Source organism: Arachis stenosperma, chromosome 9 (genome assembly GCF_014773155.1).
Source record: "Arachis stenosperma cultivar V10309 chromosome 9, arast.V10309.gnm1.PFL2, whole genome shotgun sequence".
NCBI classification, from domain to species: domain Eukaryota; kingdom Viridiplantae; phylum Streptophyta; class Magnoliopsida; order Fabales; family Fabaceae; genus Arachis; species Arachis stenosperma.
The window spans coordinates 91,954,591-91,970,706 of NC_080385.1; the positions used below are offsets into that span (position 1 = coordinate 91,954,591).

General features: G+C 38.4%; 1 non-coding gene across 1 annotated transcript; it reads left to right on the top strand.

The window, feature by feature from the left end:
* The first annotated feature begins 2,539 nt into the window (after positions 1 to 2,539).
* Positions 2,540 to 2,643, top strand: LOC130953481 (small nucleolar RNA R71). Its single transcript, XR_009075651.1, has one exon. It is a non-coding gene; the product is annotated as a small nucleolar RNA R71 (small nucleolar RNA).
* Positions 2,644 to 16,116: the final 13,473 nt, after the last annotated feature.

Here is a 16,116-nt window from a genome sequence, read left to right on the forward strand (position 1 = left end):
GGGAGGGTATTTATAGGGAGAGGGAGGGTGGGAGTTCGGCCATTTTGGGTGGGAAGGGGGTGGGAAATTGAATTTGAATTTTATGAGGGTAGGTGGGGTTTATGGGGAAGAGTAGGTTGATGTGAATGGTGAATGGGGTAATTGGGAAGAGGACTTGAGGTGATTTGGTGAAGGTTTTTGGGAAGTGGGATATGGGGAAGAGTGAAATGAGATTTGGATTAGGAGAGTGTGATTAGGATTAAAAGGTAAGGTGGGAATATGGTAGGTGGGGATCCTGTGGGGTCCACAGATCCTGAGGTGAGGATCCTGTGGGGTCCACAGATCCTGAGGTGAAAACAAATACCATTCCTTCACCCTATAGGCATGTAAAACGCCTTCATGCATCATTCTGGCGTTCAAACGCCCATTGATGCATGTTCTGGGCGTTCAACGCCCATGTAATGCATGTTTCTGGCGTTGAACGCCAGTTTCATGCTTGTTCCTGGCGTTCAGCGCCAGTTTGTCCTCTCTGTGCACCATCCTGGCGTTTAACGCCAGGTTGTTGCTTGTTTTGGGCGTTCAGCGCCAAAATGGTGCTCTGTTCTGGCATTGAACGCCGGCCAGATGCACCTTACTGGCGTTGAACGCCAGTCTGCGCTGCCTCCAGGGTGAAAAATTTTTTTCTACTGTTTTTGACTCTGTTTTTAATTTTTTTTTTTTTTCGTGACTCCTCATGATCATGTACCTAATAAAACACAAAAATAAACAAGAAACAAAATAAAATAAAATTAGATATATAAAATTGGGTTGCCTCCCAACAAGCGCTTCTTTAATGTCAATAGCTTGACAGTGGCTCTCATGGAGCCACATGGTGATCATGTCAATTTAGTGTGTAGTCCCAACACCAAACTTAGAGTTTGGATATGGGGTTTGAACACCAAACTTAGAGTTTGGTTGTGGCCTCACAACACCAAACTTAGAGTTTGACTGTGTGGGCTCTTCTTGACTCTGAACTGAGAGAAGCTCTTCATGCTTACTCTCTTTTGTCACAGAGGGATGGCCATGTGCCTGAAACACAAGGTAGTCCCCATTCAGTTGAAGGACTAACTCACCTCTGTTGACATCTATCACAGCTCCTGCTATGGCTAGGAAAGGTCTTCCTAGGATGATGCATTCATCATCTTCCTTCCTAGTGTCTAGGATTATGAAATCAGTAGGGATGTAAAGGCCTTCAACCCTTACTAGCACGTCCTCCACTATTCCATAAGCTTGTCTTATGGACTTATCTGCCAATTGTAATGAGAACAAGGCAGGTTGTACCTCAATGATCCCCAGCTTCTCCATTACAGAGAGTGGCATAAGATTTATCCCTGACCCAAGATCACATAGAGCTTTTTCAAAGCTCATGGTGCCAATGGTGCAAGGTATTAAGAACTTGCCAGGATCTTGTTTCTTTTGAGGTAGAGTTCTCTGAATCCAAGTATCTAGTTCACTAATGAGCAAAGGAGGTTCACTTTCCAAAGTCTCATTACCAAACAGCTTGGCATTCAGTTTCATAATAGCTCCTAAGTATTGAGCAACTTGCTCTCCAGTCACATCTTCATTCTCTTCAGAGGATGAATATTCTTCAGAGCTCATGAATGGCAGAAGGAGATTTAAAGGAATCTCTATGGTCTCTAGATGAGCCTCAGATTCCTCAGGATCCTTAATAGGAAACTCCTTCTTGCTTGAGGAACGTCCCAGGAGGTCTTCCTTACTAGGATTTTCGTCCTCCTCCTCCTTTGTGCATTCGGCCATATTGACTATGTCAATGGCCTTGCACTCTCCTTTTGTATTTTCTTCTGTATTGCTTGGGAGAACACTGGGAGGAGTTTCAATAACTTTCTTACTCAGTTGGCCCACTTGTGCCTCCAGATTTCTAATGGAGGATCTTGTTTCATTCATGAAACTGAAAGTGGCCTTTGACAGATCAGAAACTATATTGGCTAAATTAGAATTGTTTTGTTCAGAGTTCTCTATCTGTTGCTGAGAAGATGATGGATAAGGCTTACTATTGTTCAGCCTATTGCGTCCACCATTGTTAAAGCCTTGTTGAGGCTTTTGTTGATCCTTCCAGGAGAAATTTGGATGATTTCTCCATGATGAGTTATAGGTGTTTCCATAAGGTTCACCCATGTAATTAACCTCTGCCATGGCAGGGTTCTCAGGATCATAAGCTTCTTCAGAAGCTGCCTCTCTAATACTGTTGGATGTATGTTGCAATCCATTCAGATTTTGAGAGATTATGTTGACCTGTTGAGTCAACATTTTGTTCTGAGCCAATATGGCATTCAGAGCATCAATTTCAAGAACTCCTTTCTTCTGAGGTACCCCATTATTCACGGAATTCCTCTCAGAGGTATACATGAACTGGTTGTTTGCAACCATGTCAATGAGTTCTTGAGCCTCTTCAGTCGTTTTCTTCAGGTGAATAGATCCACCTGCAGAATGGTCCAATGACATTTTCAAAAATTCAGAGAGACCATAATAGAATATATCTAATAGGGTCCATTCTGAAAACATGTCAGAGGGACATCTTTTGGTCAACTGCTTATATCTTTCCCAAGCTTCATAGAGGGATTCACCATCTTTTTGTTTGAAGGTTTGAACATCCACTCTCAGCTTGCTCAACTTTTGAGGAGGAAAGAATTTATCTAAGAAGGTAGTGACCAGCTTATCCCAGGAGTCCAGGCTATCCTTAGGTTGTGAATCCAACCATATTCTAGCTCTGTCTCTTACAGCAAAAGGGAAAAGCATGAGTCTGTAGACTTCAGGATCAACTCCATTCGTCTTTACAGTCTCACAGATCTGCAAGAACTCAGTTAGAAACTGGTAAGGATCTTCAAATGGAAGTCCATAAAACTTGCAGTTTTGTTGCATCAAGGCAACTAGCTGAGGTTTCAGCTCAAAGTTATTGGCTCCAATGGCAGGAATGGAGATGCTTCTTCCATCAAACTTGGACGTTGGCTTAGTGAAGTCACCAAGCATTCTCCTTGCATTATTATTATTATTTTCAGCTGCCATCTCTTTCTCTTGTTCGAAAATTTCTAGAAGGTTTCTTCTGGATTGTTGTAGTTTAGCTTCTCTTAATTTTCTCTTCAGAGTCCTTTCAGGTTCTGGATCTATTTCAACAAGAGTGCCTTTTTCCCTGTTCCTGCTCATATGAAAGAGAAGAGAACAAGAAAAGAAAGAGGAATCCTCTATGTCACAGTATAGAGATTCCTTTATGTTAGTAGAAAAAGAAGGGATAGAAGAATGAAGAAGGATTCGGATTTTTGGATGAAGAGAGGTGAAGAGAAGTATTAGTAATTAAATAATTAAATAGAGGAAGAGAAGAGAAGGGAATTTTCGAAATTAATTTTTGAAAAAGAGGTTAGAAATTTTCGAAAATTAGAGATAAAATGTAGTTAAGATTTAGACATGAAACAATTAATTTATTAAAAAGAATTTTTGAAAAAGAGAGAGACATTTTCGAAATTAGAAGAGGGAGAAGTAGTTAGGTAGTTTTGAAAAAGATAAGAAACAAACAAGAAGTTAGTTAGTTGATTGAAAAAGATTTGAAATCAAAATTGAAAAAGATAAGAAGATAGTAAGTTAGATAAGATATTTTGAAATCAAATTTTGAAAAAGATAAAATTTTAAAAAGGATAAGATAAAAAGATAAGATAAAAGTTTTAAAAAAAAGATATTTTGAAAAAGATTAAATTTTTAAAATGACTTAACCAACAAGAAACTACAAGATAAGATTCTAGAATTTAAAGATTGAACCTTTCTTAACAAGAAAGTAACAAACTTCAAATTTTTGAACCAATCACATTAATTGTTAGCTAATTTTCGAAAATCAGATATAAAATATAAGAAAAAGATTTTGAAAATAATTTGAAAAATATTTTTGAAATTTTCGAAAAATAGAGAAAAAAAATGAAAAAGATATGATTTTTGAAAAAGATTTTGAAAAGATAAGATTTTTAAAATTGAAATTTTGACTTGACTTGTAAGAAATAACTAATTTTAAAAATTTTTGACCAAGTCAACCTAAAATTTCAAAAATTTGGAGGGAAATAAGGAAAAGATATTTTTTTGATTTTTGAATTTTTAATTATGAGAGAGAAAAACAATAAAAATACTCAATGCATGAAATTTTTAGATCAAAACAATGAATGCATGCAAGAATGCTATGAATGTCAAGATGAACACCAAGAACACTTTGAAGATCATGATGAACATCAAGAACATATTTTTGAAAAATTTTTTATGCAAAGAAAATATGCAAGACACCAAACTTAGAAATTTTTAATGCTTGGAAAATATGAATGCAAAGATGCACATGAAAAACAAGAAAAGACACAAAACAAGAAGTCATCAAGATCAAACAAGAAGACCTGTCAAGAACAACTTGAAGATCATGAAGAACACTATGAATGCATGGAATTTTCGAAAAATGCAAGAAAAATTTTTAAAAGCATGCAATTAACACCAAACTTAAAATTGACTCAAGATTCAAACAAGAAACACAAAATATTTTTGATTTTTATGATTTTCTTATTTTTTTGTATTTTTATTAAATTTTTTTCGAAAATAATGTTAGGAAAAACGAAAAAGAAAAGAAAAAAAATTTGAAAAAGATTTTTGAAAAGAAAATTACCTAATCTGAGCAACAAGATGAACCGTCAGTTGTCCATACTCGAACAATCCCCGGCAACGGCGCCAAAAACTTGGTGGACGAAATTGTGATCATGCTTGAATTTGGCTCTTTGGTATGTACACAAAAACTATTGTGTCTCTTGTTGAATTCACAACTCCGTTCAACTAACCAGCAAGTGTACTGGGTCGTCCAAGTAATAAACCTTACGTGAGTAAGGGTCGATCCCACAGAGATTGTTGGTATGAAGCAAGCTATGGTCACGTTGCAAATCTCAGTCAGGCAGATTAAATTGTTTATGTTTTCGAAAATTAATAAAAAGAAAATAATAAAAGGGATAGAATACTTATGTAGATTCATTGGTGGGAATTTCAGATAAGCGAATGGAGGTACTGTATGCTCAAGGACGCCTGCTATTCTCCTGCTTCAACTCAATCCTTCTTACTCTTTTCCATGGCAAGTTTTGTATAGGGGTTCACCATCAGCGGTGGCTACTTTCAATCCTCTCGGGAAAATGATCCTATGCGGCTGTCACTCGCACGGCTAATCGTCTGGAGGCATCACCCATGGTTGATGGCTACATCCCATCCTCGCAGTGAAAACTAATGCTCACGCACTCTGTCACAGTACGGCTAATCACTGGTTGGTTCCCACGCCTACTGGAATAGAATCCCTTGATTCTTTTGCGTCTGTCACTAACGCCCAGCACTTGCAAGTTTGAAGCACGTCACAGTCATTCATTACCGGAATCCTACTCGGAATACCACAGACAAGGTTAGACTTTCCGGATTCCCAGGATCCTACTCGGAATACCACATACAAGGTGAGACTTTCTGGATCCTCATAAATGCCGCCATCTATCTAGCTTATACCACGAAGATTCTGTTGGGGAATCTAAGAGATACACATTCAAGCTCTGTTGCATGTAGAACGGAAGTGGTTGTCAATCACGCGCGTTCATCAGAGAGAATGATAATGAGGGTTATCTAACTCATCACATTCATCATGTTCTTGGGTACGAATGAATATCTTGGAATAAGAATAAAAGAGGAATTGAATAAAAGAAAATAGAATTGCATTGATACTTGAGGTACAGCAGAGCTCCACACCCTTAATCTATGGTGTGCAGAAACTCCACCGTTGAAAATACATAAGTGAAAGAGGTTCAGGCATGGCCGAATGGCCAGCCCTCTCCATGATCAAGTGACCGAATATTCAAAGAGATTAAACTGTCAAAAGATGTCTAATACAATAGATAAATGTCCTATATATACTAGACTAGCTACTAGGGTTTACATGAGTAAGTAATTGATGCATAAATCCACTTCCGGGGCCCACTTGGTGTGTGCTTGGGCTGAGCTTGATCTATCCACGAGCTGAGGCTTCTCTTGGAGTTGAACTTCGAGTTATGACGTGTTTTGGGCGTTCAACTCCGGATCATGACGTTTTTCTGGCGTTTAACTCCAGACAGCAACATGTACTTGGCGTTCAACGCCAAGTTACGTCGTCATTATTCGAATAAAGTATGGACTATTATATATTTATGGAAAGCCCTGGATGTCTACTTTCCAACGCCGTTGAGAACGCGCCAATTGGAGTTCTGTAGCTCCAGAAAATCCATTTCGAGTGCAGGGAGGTCAGAATCCAACAGCATCAGCAGTCCTTTTGTCAGCCTTTTTCAGAGTTTTGCTCAAATCCCTCAATTTCAGTCAGAATTTACCTGAAATCACAGAAAAACACACAAACTCATAGTAAAGTCCAGAAATGTGAATTTAACATAAAAACTAGTGAAAACATCCCTAAAAGTAGCTTGAACTCACTAAAAACTACCTAAAAACAATGCCAAAAAGCGTATAAATTATCCGCTCATCAAAAGGCTCAATAGCTTTTTGCTTTTTGTTGGGAGGAGCACCAGAAGCAACAACAGAGGCTTGGGGAGGTTCAATCAAGCGAACCGAGGAGTCGGGATAATCTTCCTCGCCCCAGGTGAGCTCGGAATGGCTGGCTTCGACTGAGCCTGGGATGATTCCTCCCCAGCCGCCTTGTCTGAGGCGTTCTGGGCTGCGGTAGCTCTCTTCTCCCTTTTGAAAGCCTTCATAAATTCATTATTCTTAATCATCTCTACAAACAAAACACAACAGTAAGGCAACAAGTTACAAATCAGAGCTTGCAAATAATATAGGAACTAACGACAGAGGAAAAACAAAAAGCATAACTACCCAGCTCAGCTTGGAGGAGAGAGGGTTTGGTTAAAAATCTCTTTGTGTCGAGATGGGCAGGCTGACCCCAATTTTCTTCTAGAACATTCACATAAGCTTGCTCAGCCTCATCCAACATTTCCCATGTGTATCTAGATACTCGCACATCCTTTTGCCATTCCAAGGGGAAGGCGGGCTCGTCATTTTCACCCAGAAAAAAGGGTCGAGCTCCTTCAACAGCTCAGACCTTAAAAAAGTAATTCTTAAAATCACGGAAAGATTCATCAAACATAGAAAAGACCTTCTTCCCCTGGGCGGCTCGAAAAGAAACCCAAGCAGCCTTCTTCTTAACTACCCCAGGCTTCGTCAAGACAAAGAGGTAGAAAAAGAGAGATTGTGAAGCAGGAATACTAAATTGGTGGACGAAATTGTGATCACATGCTCTTTGTACTTGTATGAAATTTTAATAATTGACTTTATTTGAATTCACAACTCCGTTCAACTAACCAGCAAGTGTACTGGGTCGTCCAAGTAATAAACCTTACCCGAGTAAGGGTCGATCCCACAGAGATTGTTGGTATGAAGCAAGCTATGGTCACCTTGTAAATCTCAGTTAGGCAGATTAAATAGTTTTGGTTTTCGAATAATTAATAATAAAAAGAAAATAAAAAGGATAGAAATACTTATGTAAATCAAGAGTGGGAATTTCAGATAAGCGTATGGAGATGCTGTGCTCCTCTTGAAACTCTGCTTCACTACTCTCTCTTCCAATCCTTCTTACTCCTTTCCATGGCAAGCTGTATGTAGGGCATCACCATCATCAATGGCTACTTTCAATCCTCTCGGGAAAATGGTCCTATGCGCTGTCACTGCACGGCTAATCGTCTGGAGGCATCACCCTTGGTTGATAGCTACATCCCATCCTCTCAGTGAAAATGGTCCAAATGCTCTGTCACAGCACGGCTAATCATCTGTCAGTTCTCAATCAGGTTGGAATAGAATCCATTGATTCTTTTGCGTCTGTCACTAATGCCCAGCCTTCAGGAGTTTGAAGCTCGTCACAGTCATTCAATACCGGAATCCTACTCGGAATACCACAGACAAAGTTTGACTTTCCGGATTCCCAGGATCCTACTCGGAATACCACAGACAAGGTTAGACTTTCCGGATTCCCATAAATGCCGCCATCTTTCTAGCTTATACCAAGAAGATTCTGTTGGGGAATCTAAGAGATATGCGCCCGGCCTAAGGTAGAACGGAAGTGGTTGTCAATCACGCGCGTTCAAAGGTGAGAATGATGATGAGTGTCACGGATCATCACATTCATCAAGTTGAAGTGCAACGTATATCTTGGTATAAGAATAAAAGAGAATTGAATAGAAAGTAATAGTGATTGTATTGAAACTTGAGGTACAGCAGAGCTCCACACCCTTAATCTATGGTGTGCAGAAACTCCACTGTTGAAAATACATAAGTGAAAGGTTCAGGCATGGCCGAATGGCCAGCCCCCAAAACGTGATCAATAGTCTCCTAAGATGAAGAATAAAACAAAACTGAGACCAAAGATGTCTAATACAATACTAACTTATCCTATTTATACTAGACTAGCTACTAGGGTTTACATGAGTAAGTAATTGATGCATAAATCCACTTCCGGGGCCCACTTGGTGTATGTTTGGGCTGAGCATGATCTATCCACGAGCTGAGGCTTCTCTTGGAGTTGAACTCTGTGTTATGACGTGTTTTGGGCGTTCAACTCCGGATCATGACGTTTTTCTGGCGTTTAACTCCAGACAGCAGCATGTACTTGGCGTTCAACGCCAAGTTACGTCGTCAATTTCCGAATAAAGTATGGACTATTATATATTGCTGGAAAGATCTGGATGTCTAGTTTCCAACGCCGTTGAGAGCTCGCCATTTAGAGTTCTGTAGCTCCAGAAAATCCATTTTAAGTACAGGGAGGTCAGATTCCAACAGCATCAGCAGTCCTTTTGTCAGCCTTTTTCAGAGTTTTGCTCAAATCCCTCAATTTCAGCCAGAAATTACCTGAAATCACAGAAAAACACACAAACTCATAGTAAAGTCCAGAAATGTGAATTTAACATAAAAACTAATGAAAACATCCCTAAAAGTAGCTTGAACTTACTAAAAACTACCTAAAAACAATGCCAAAAAGTGTATAAATTATCCGCTCATCACAACACCAAACTTAAATTGTTGCTTGTCCCCAAGCAACTGAAAATCAAATAGGATAAAAAGAAGAGAATATACTATAAATTCCAGAACATCAATGAATATTAATTATAATTAGATGAGCGGGACTTGTAGCTTTTTGCTTCTGAACAGTTTTGGCATCTCACTTTTTCCTTTGAAGTTTAGAATGATTGGCTTCTCTAGGAACTTAGAATTTCGGATAGTGTTATTGACTTTCCTAGTTAAGCATGTTGATTCTTGAACACAGCTACTTATGAGTCTTGGCCGTGGCCCTAAGCACTTTGTTTTCCAGTATTACCACCGGATACATAAATGCCACAGACACATAACTGGGTGAACCTTTTCAGATTGTGACTCAGCTTTGCTAGAGTCCCCAGTTAGTGGTGTCCAGAGCTCTTAAGCACACTCTTTTGCTTTGGATCACGACTTTAACCACTCAGTCTCAAGCTTTTCACTTGGACCTTCATGACACAAGCACATGGTTAGGGACAGCTTGATTTAGCCGCTTAGGCCTGGATTTTATTTCCTTGGGCCCTCCTATCCATTGATGCTCAAAGCCTTGGATCCTTTTTACCCTTGCCTTTTGGTTTTAAGGGCTATTGGCTTTTTCTGCTTGCTTTTTCTTTTTCTTTCTATTTTTTTCGCCAATTTTTTTTTTGAAAGCTTTTGCTATTCACTGCTTTTTCTTGCTTCAAGAATCAATTTCATGATTTTTCAGATCATCAATAACATTTTTCTTTGTTCATCATTCTTTCAAGATCCAACAATTTTAACATTCATAAACAACAAGATAAAAAATATGCACTGTTCAATCATTCATTCAGAAAACAAAAAGTGTTGTCACCACATCAATAAAATTAAATTAAATTCAAGGATAATTTTGAAATTCATGTACTTCTTGTTCTTTTTGAATTAAAACATTTTTCATTTAAGAGAGGTGAAGGATTAATGGAATTTATTCATAGCTTTAAGACATGGTTACTACATACTAATGATCATGAAATAAAGACACAAAACATAATTAAACACAACATTAAAAACCGAAAAGCAGAAAGAAATAAAGAACAAGGAATGAATCCACCTTAGTGGCGTCTTCTTCTTGAAGGACCAATGATGTTCTTAAGCTCTTCTATGTCCCTTCCTTGCCTTTGTTGCTCCTCCCTCATTGCTCTTTGATCTTCTCTTATTTCTTGGAGAATGATGGAGTGCTCATGATGTTCCACCCTTAATTGTTCCATATTGTGGCTTAAATCTTCTAAGGAGGTGTTGAGTTGCTCCCAATAGTTGTTGGGAGGAAAGTGCATCCCTTGAGGCATCTCAGGGATTTCTTGATGATGAGCTTCCTCATGCATCTCTTGAGAACTGTGAAGGGCTTCTCTTGCTTGCTCCATCCTCTTTTTGGTGATGGGCTTATCCTCTTCAATGAGGGTGTCTCCTTCTATGATGACTCCAGCTGAGTAACATCGATGGCAAATAAGGTTAGGAAAAGCTAGCCGTGCCATATTGGAGGGCTTGTCGGCTATTTTGTAGATTTCATTGGAGATGACCTCATGAACTTCTACTTCCTCTCCAATCATGATGCCATGAATCATGGTGGCCCGATCCACAGTAACTTCAGATCGGTTGCTTGTAGGAATGATGGAGCGTTGAATGAACTCCAACCATCCTCTAGCCACAGCTTGAGGTCCAGTCTTCTTAGTTGGACTGGCTTGCCTTTGGAGTCTCTCTTCCACTGAGCTCCTTCCACACATATGTCCATAAGGACTTGGTCCAACCTTTGATTAAAGTTGACCCTTCTAGTGTAGGGGCGTTCATCTCCTTGCATCATGGGCAAGTGAAATGCCAACCTCACATTTTCCGGACTAAAATCTAAGTATTTCCCCCGAACCATTGTGAGATAATTCTTTGGACTCGGGTTCATACTTTGATCATGGTTTCTAGTGATCCATGCATTGGCATAGAACTCTTGAACCATTAAGATTCTGACTTGTTGCATGGGGTTGGCTAGGACTTCCCAACCTCTTCTTTGGATTTCATGTCGGATCTCCGGATATTCATTCTTTTTGAGTTTAAAAGGGACCTCAGGGATCACCTTCTTCTTTGCCACAACATCATAGAAGTGGTCTTGATGGCTCTTGGAGATAAATCTTTCCATCTCCCATGACTCGGAGGTGGAAGCTTTTGTCTTCCCTTTTCCTTTTCTAGAGGATACTCCGGCCTTAGGTGCCATTGGTAATGGAAAAACAAAAAAAAAAGCTTATGCTTTTACCACATCAAACTTAAAATTTTGCTCGTCCTCGAGCAATAGAAGAAAGAAGAGAAGAAGAAGAAGAAGAAAATATGGAGGAGAGGGAGAGAAGTAGGTTCGGCTAAGTGGGAGAAGAGGGGGTTGTGTTGTGTGAAAATGAAGTAGAATGGAAGGGTATTTATAAGGAGAGGGGGTAGTGTGGATTTGGCCATTTAGGGTGTGAATGGGTGGGAAAATATTTTTGAATTTTGAAGGTAGGTGGGGTTTATGGGGAAGAGTGGATGGATGTGAGTGGTGAAGGGGGTAGTTGGGAAGAGGAATTGAGGTGATTGGTGAAGGTTTTTGGGAAGTGTGATATGAGGAAGAGAAAACACAAAAATAGGATTAGGAGGTAAGGTGGGAATATGTTAGGTGGGGATCCTGTGGGTTCCACAGATCCTGAGGTGATCCTGTGGGGTCCACAGGTCCTGTGGTGTCAAGGAATTCCATCCCTGCACCAAATAGGCATGTAAAATGCCTTGGCACACCATTCTGGCGTTTAAACGCCCATTGGTGCACGTTCTGGGCATTCAACGCCCATGTAAAGCATGTTTCTGGCGTTGAACGCCAGTTTCATGCCTGTTACTGGCGTTCAGCGCCAGTTTTTCTTCTCTGGGCACATTCCTGGTGTTCAGCGCCAGAATGTTGCTTGTTTCTGGCGTTCAGCGCCAGAATGGTGCTCTGTTCTGGCGTTGAACGCCAGCCTGTGCGTCCTCCAGGGTGTGAAATTTTTTCTTCTGCTGTTTTTGATTCTGTTTTTAATATTTATGATTTTTTCGTGACTCCTCATGATCATGTACCTAATAAAACACAAAATAACAATAAAATAAAAATTAGATAAATAAAATTAGGTTGCCTCCCAACAAGCGCTTCTTTAATGTCAATAGCTTGACAGTGGTTCTCATGGAGCCACAAGGTGATCAGGTCAATGTTGTATAGTTGCCAACACCAAACTTAGAGTTTAGATATGGGATCTTAACACCAAACTTAGAGTTTGGTTGTGGCCTCCCAACACCAAACTTAGAGTTTGACTGTGGGGGCTCTTCTTGACTCTGAACTGAGAGAAGCTCTTCATGCTTACTCTCTTTTGTCACAGAGGGATGGCCATGTGCCTTAAACACAAGGTAGTCCCCATTCAATTGAAGGACTAATTCACCTCTGTTGACATCTATCACAGCTCCTGCTGTGGCTAGGAAAGGTCTTCCAAGGATGATGCAATCATCCTCCTCCTTCCTAGTCTCTAAGATTATGAAATCAGCAGGGATGTAAAGGCCTTCAACCTTTACTAACACGTCCTCTACTATTCCATAAGCTTGACTCAATGATTTGTCTACCAATTGTAATGAGAACAAGGCAGGTTGTACCTCAATGATCTCCAGCTTCTCCATTACAGAGAGTGGCATAAGATTTATCCCTGACCCCAGATCACATAGAGCCTTTTCAAAGCTCTGGTGCCTATGGTGCAAGGTATTAAGAACTTGCCAGGATCTTGTTTCTTTTGAGGTAGAGTTTTCTGAATCCAAGTATCTAGTTCACTAATGAGCAAGGGAGGTTTACTTTCCCAAGTTTCATTACCAAACAACTTGGCATTCAGCTTCATGATAGCTCCTAAATATTGAGCAACTTGCTCTCCAGTCACATCTTCATCCTCTTCAGAGGAAGAATAGTCTTCAGAGCTCATGAATGGCAGAAGGAGATTTAATGGAATCTCTATGGTCTCTATATGAGCCTCAGATTCCTTTGGATCCTTAATAGGAAACTCCTTCTTGCTTGAGGGACGTCCCAGGAGGTCTTCCTCACTAGGATTTTCGTCCTTTTCCTCCCTTGTGCATTCGGCCATATTGATCACATCAATGGCCTTGCACTCTCCTTTTGGATTCTCTTCTGTATTACTTGGGAGAATACTGGGAGGAGTTTCAGTGACTTTCTTACTCAGCTGGCCCACTTGTGCCTCCAGATTTCTAATGGAGGATCTTGTTTCACTCATGAAACTGAAAGTGGCCTTTGACAGATCAGAGACTATATTGGCTAAATTAGAAGTGTTTTGTTCAGAATTCTCTGTCTGTTGCTGAGAAGATGATGGATATGGCTTGCTATTGCTCAGCCTATTGCGTCCACCATTGTTAAAACCTTATTGAGGTTTTTGTTGATCCTTCCATGAGAAATTTGGATGATTTCTCCATGATGAGTTATAGGTGTTTCCATAAGGTTCACCCATGTAATTAACCTCTACCATGGCAGGGTTCTCAGGATCATAAGCTTCTTCAGAAGCTGCCTCTCTAGTACTGTTGGATGCATATTGCCATCCATTCAGATTTTGAGAGATCATGTTGACCTGTTGAGTCAACACTTTGTTCTGAGCCAATATGGCATTCAGAGCATCAATTTCAAGAACTCCTTTCTTTTGAGGTATCCCATTATTAACGGAATTCCTCTCAGAAGTGTACATGAACTGGTTATTTGCAAACATGTCAATGAGTTCTTGAGCCTCTTCAGGCGTTTTCTTTAGGTGAATAGATCCACCTGCAGAATGGTCCAATGACATTTTCGAAAATTCAGATAGACCATAATAGAATATATCTAATATGGTCCATTCTGAAAACATGTCAGATGGACATCTTTTGGTCAGCTGCTTGTATCTTTCCCAAGCTTCATAGAGGGATTCACCATCTTTTTGTTTGAAGGTTTGAACATCCACTCTCAGCTTGCTCAGCTTTTGAGGAGGAAAGAATTTATCCAAGAAGGCAGTGACCAGCTTATCCCAGGAGTCCAGGCTATCCTTGGGTTGTCAATCCAACCATATTCTAGCTCTGTCTCTTACAGCAAAAGGGAAAAGCATGAGTCTGTAGACTTCAGGATCAACTCCATTCGTCTTTACAGTCTCACAGATCTGCAAGAACTCAGTTAAGAACTGATAGGGATCTTCAGATGGAAGTCCATAAAACTTGCAGTTTTGTTGCATTAATGCAACTAGCTGAGGTTTCAGCTCAAAATTATTGGCTCCAATGGCAGGAATGGAGATGCTTCTTCCATCAAATTTGGATGTTGGCTTTGTGAAGTCACCAAGCATTCTCCTTGCATTATTATTATTTTCGGCTGCCATCTCCTTCTCTTGTTCGAAAATTTCTGAAAGGTTGTTTCTGGATTGTTGTAACTTAGTTGCTCTTAATTTTCTCTTCAGAGTCCTTTCAGGTTCTGGATCAATTTCAACAAGAGTGCCTTTATCCTTGTTCCTGCTCATATGAAAGAGGAGAAAACAAGAAAGGAAGAGGAATCCTCTATGTCACAATATAGAGATTCCTTTATGTTAGTAGAAGAAGAAAGGGGAGAAGAATGAAGAAGGATGGATTCGGATTTTTGGATGAAGAGAGGTGAAGAGAAGTGTTAGTAATAAATAATTAAATAGAAGAAGAAAAGAGAAGGGATATTTCGAAAATAATTTTGAAAAAGAGGTTAGTAATTTTCGAAAATTAGAGATAAAATGTAATTAAAATTAAAACATGAAACAATTAGTTAATTAAAAAGAATTTTTGAAAAAGGGGTGAGATATTTTCGAAAATTAGAGAGGGAAAAGTAGTTAGATGGTTTTGAAAAAGATAAGAAACAAACAAAAAGTTAGTTAGTTGATTGAAAAAGATTTGAAATCAAATTTGAAAAAGATAAGAAGATAAGAAGTTAGATAAGATATTTTAAAATCAAATTTTGAAAAAGATAAAATTTTTGAAAAAGATCAAATAAAAAGATAAGATTTTTAAGAAAAAGATATTTTGAAAAAGATTTAATTTTTAAAATGACTTAACTAACAAGAAACTACAAGATAAGATTCTAGAATTTAAAGATTGAACCTTTCTTATCAAGAAAGTAACAAACTTCAAATTTTTGAACCAATCACATTAATTGTTAGCTAATTTTCGAAAATTAGATATAAAAGATAAGAAAAAGATTTTGAAAATAATTTGAAAAAGATTTTTGGATTTTTTCGAAAATTATAAAAAAAATGAAAAAGATATGATTTTTGAAAAAGATTTTAAAAAGATAAGATTTTTAAAATTGAAATTTTGACTTGACTTGTAAGAAACAACTAATTTTTAAAAAATTTTTTGACCAAGTCAACCCAAAATTTCGAAAATTTGGAGGGAAATAAGGAAAAGATATTTTTTTTTTATTTTTGAATTTTTAATTATGAGAGAGAAAAACAATAAAAATACTCAATGCATGAAATTTTTAGATCAAAACAGTGAATGCATGCAAGAATGCTATGAATGTCAAGATGAACACCAAGAACACTTTGAAGATCATGATGAACATCAAGAACATAACTTTGAAAAATTTTTGATGCAAAGAAAACATGCAAGACACCAAACTTAGAAATCTTTAATGCATGGACTCTAACAAACAAAAAATGCACATGAAAAACAACAAACAACACAAAACATGAAATCATCAAGATCAAACAAGAGGACTTACCAAGAACAACTTGAAGATCATGAAGAACACTATGAATGCATGGAATTTTCAAAAAATGCAAGAAAAGTTTTTAAAGCATGCAATTGACACCAAACATAAAAATTGACTCAAGACTCAAACAAGAAACAAAAAATATTTTTGGTTTTTTATGATTTTCTGATTTTTTTTTGGATTTTTATTATTTTTTTTTCGAAAATATTTTTGGAAAAACGAAAAATAAAAGAAAAATTTTTGAAAAAGATTTTGAAAAGAAAATTACCTAATCTGAGCAACAAGATGAACCGTCAGTT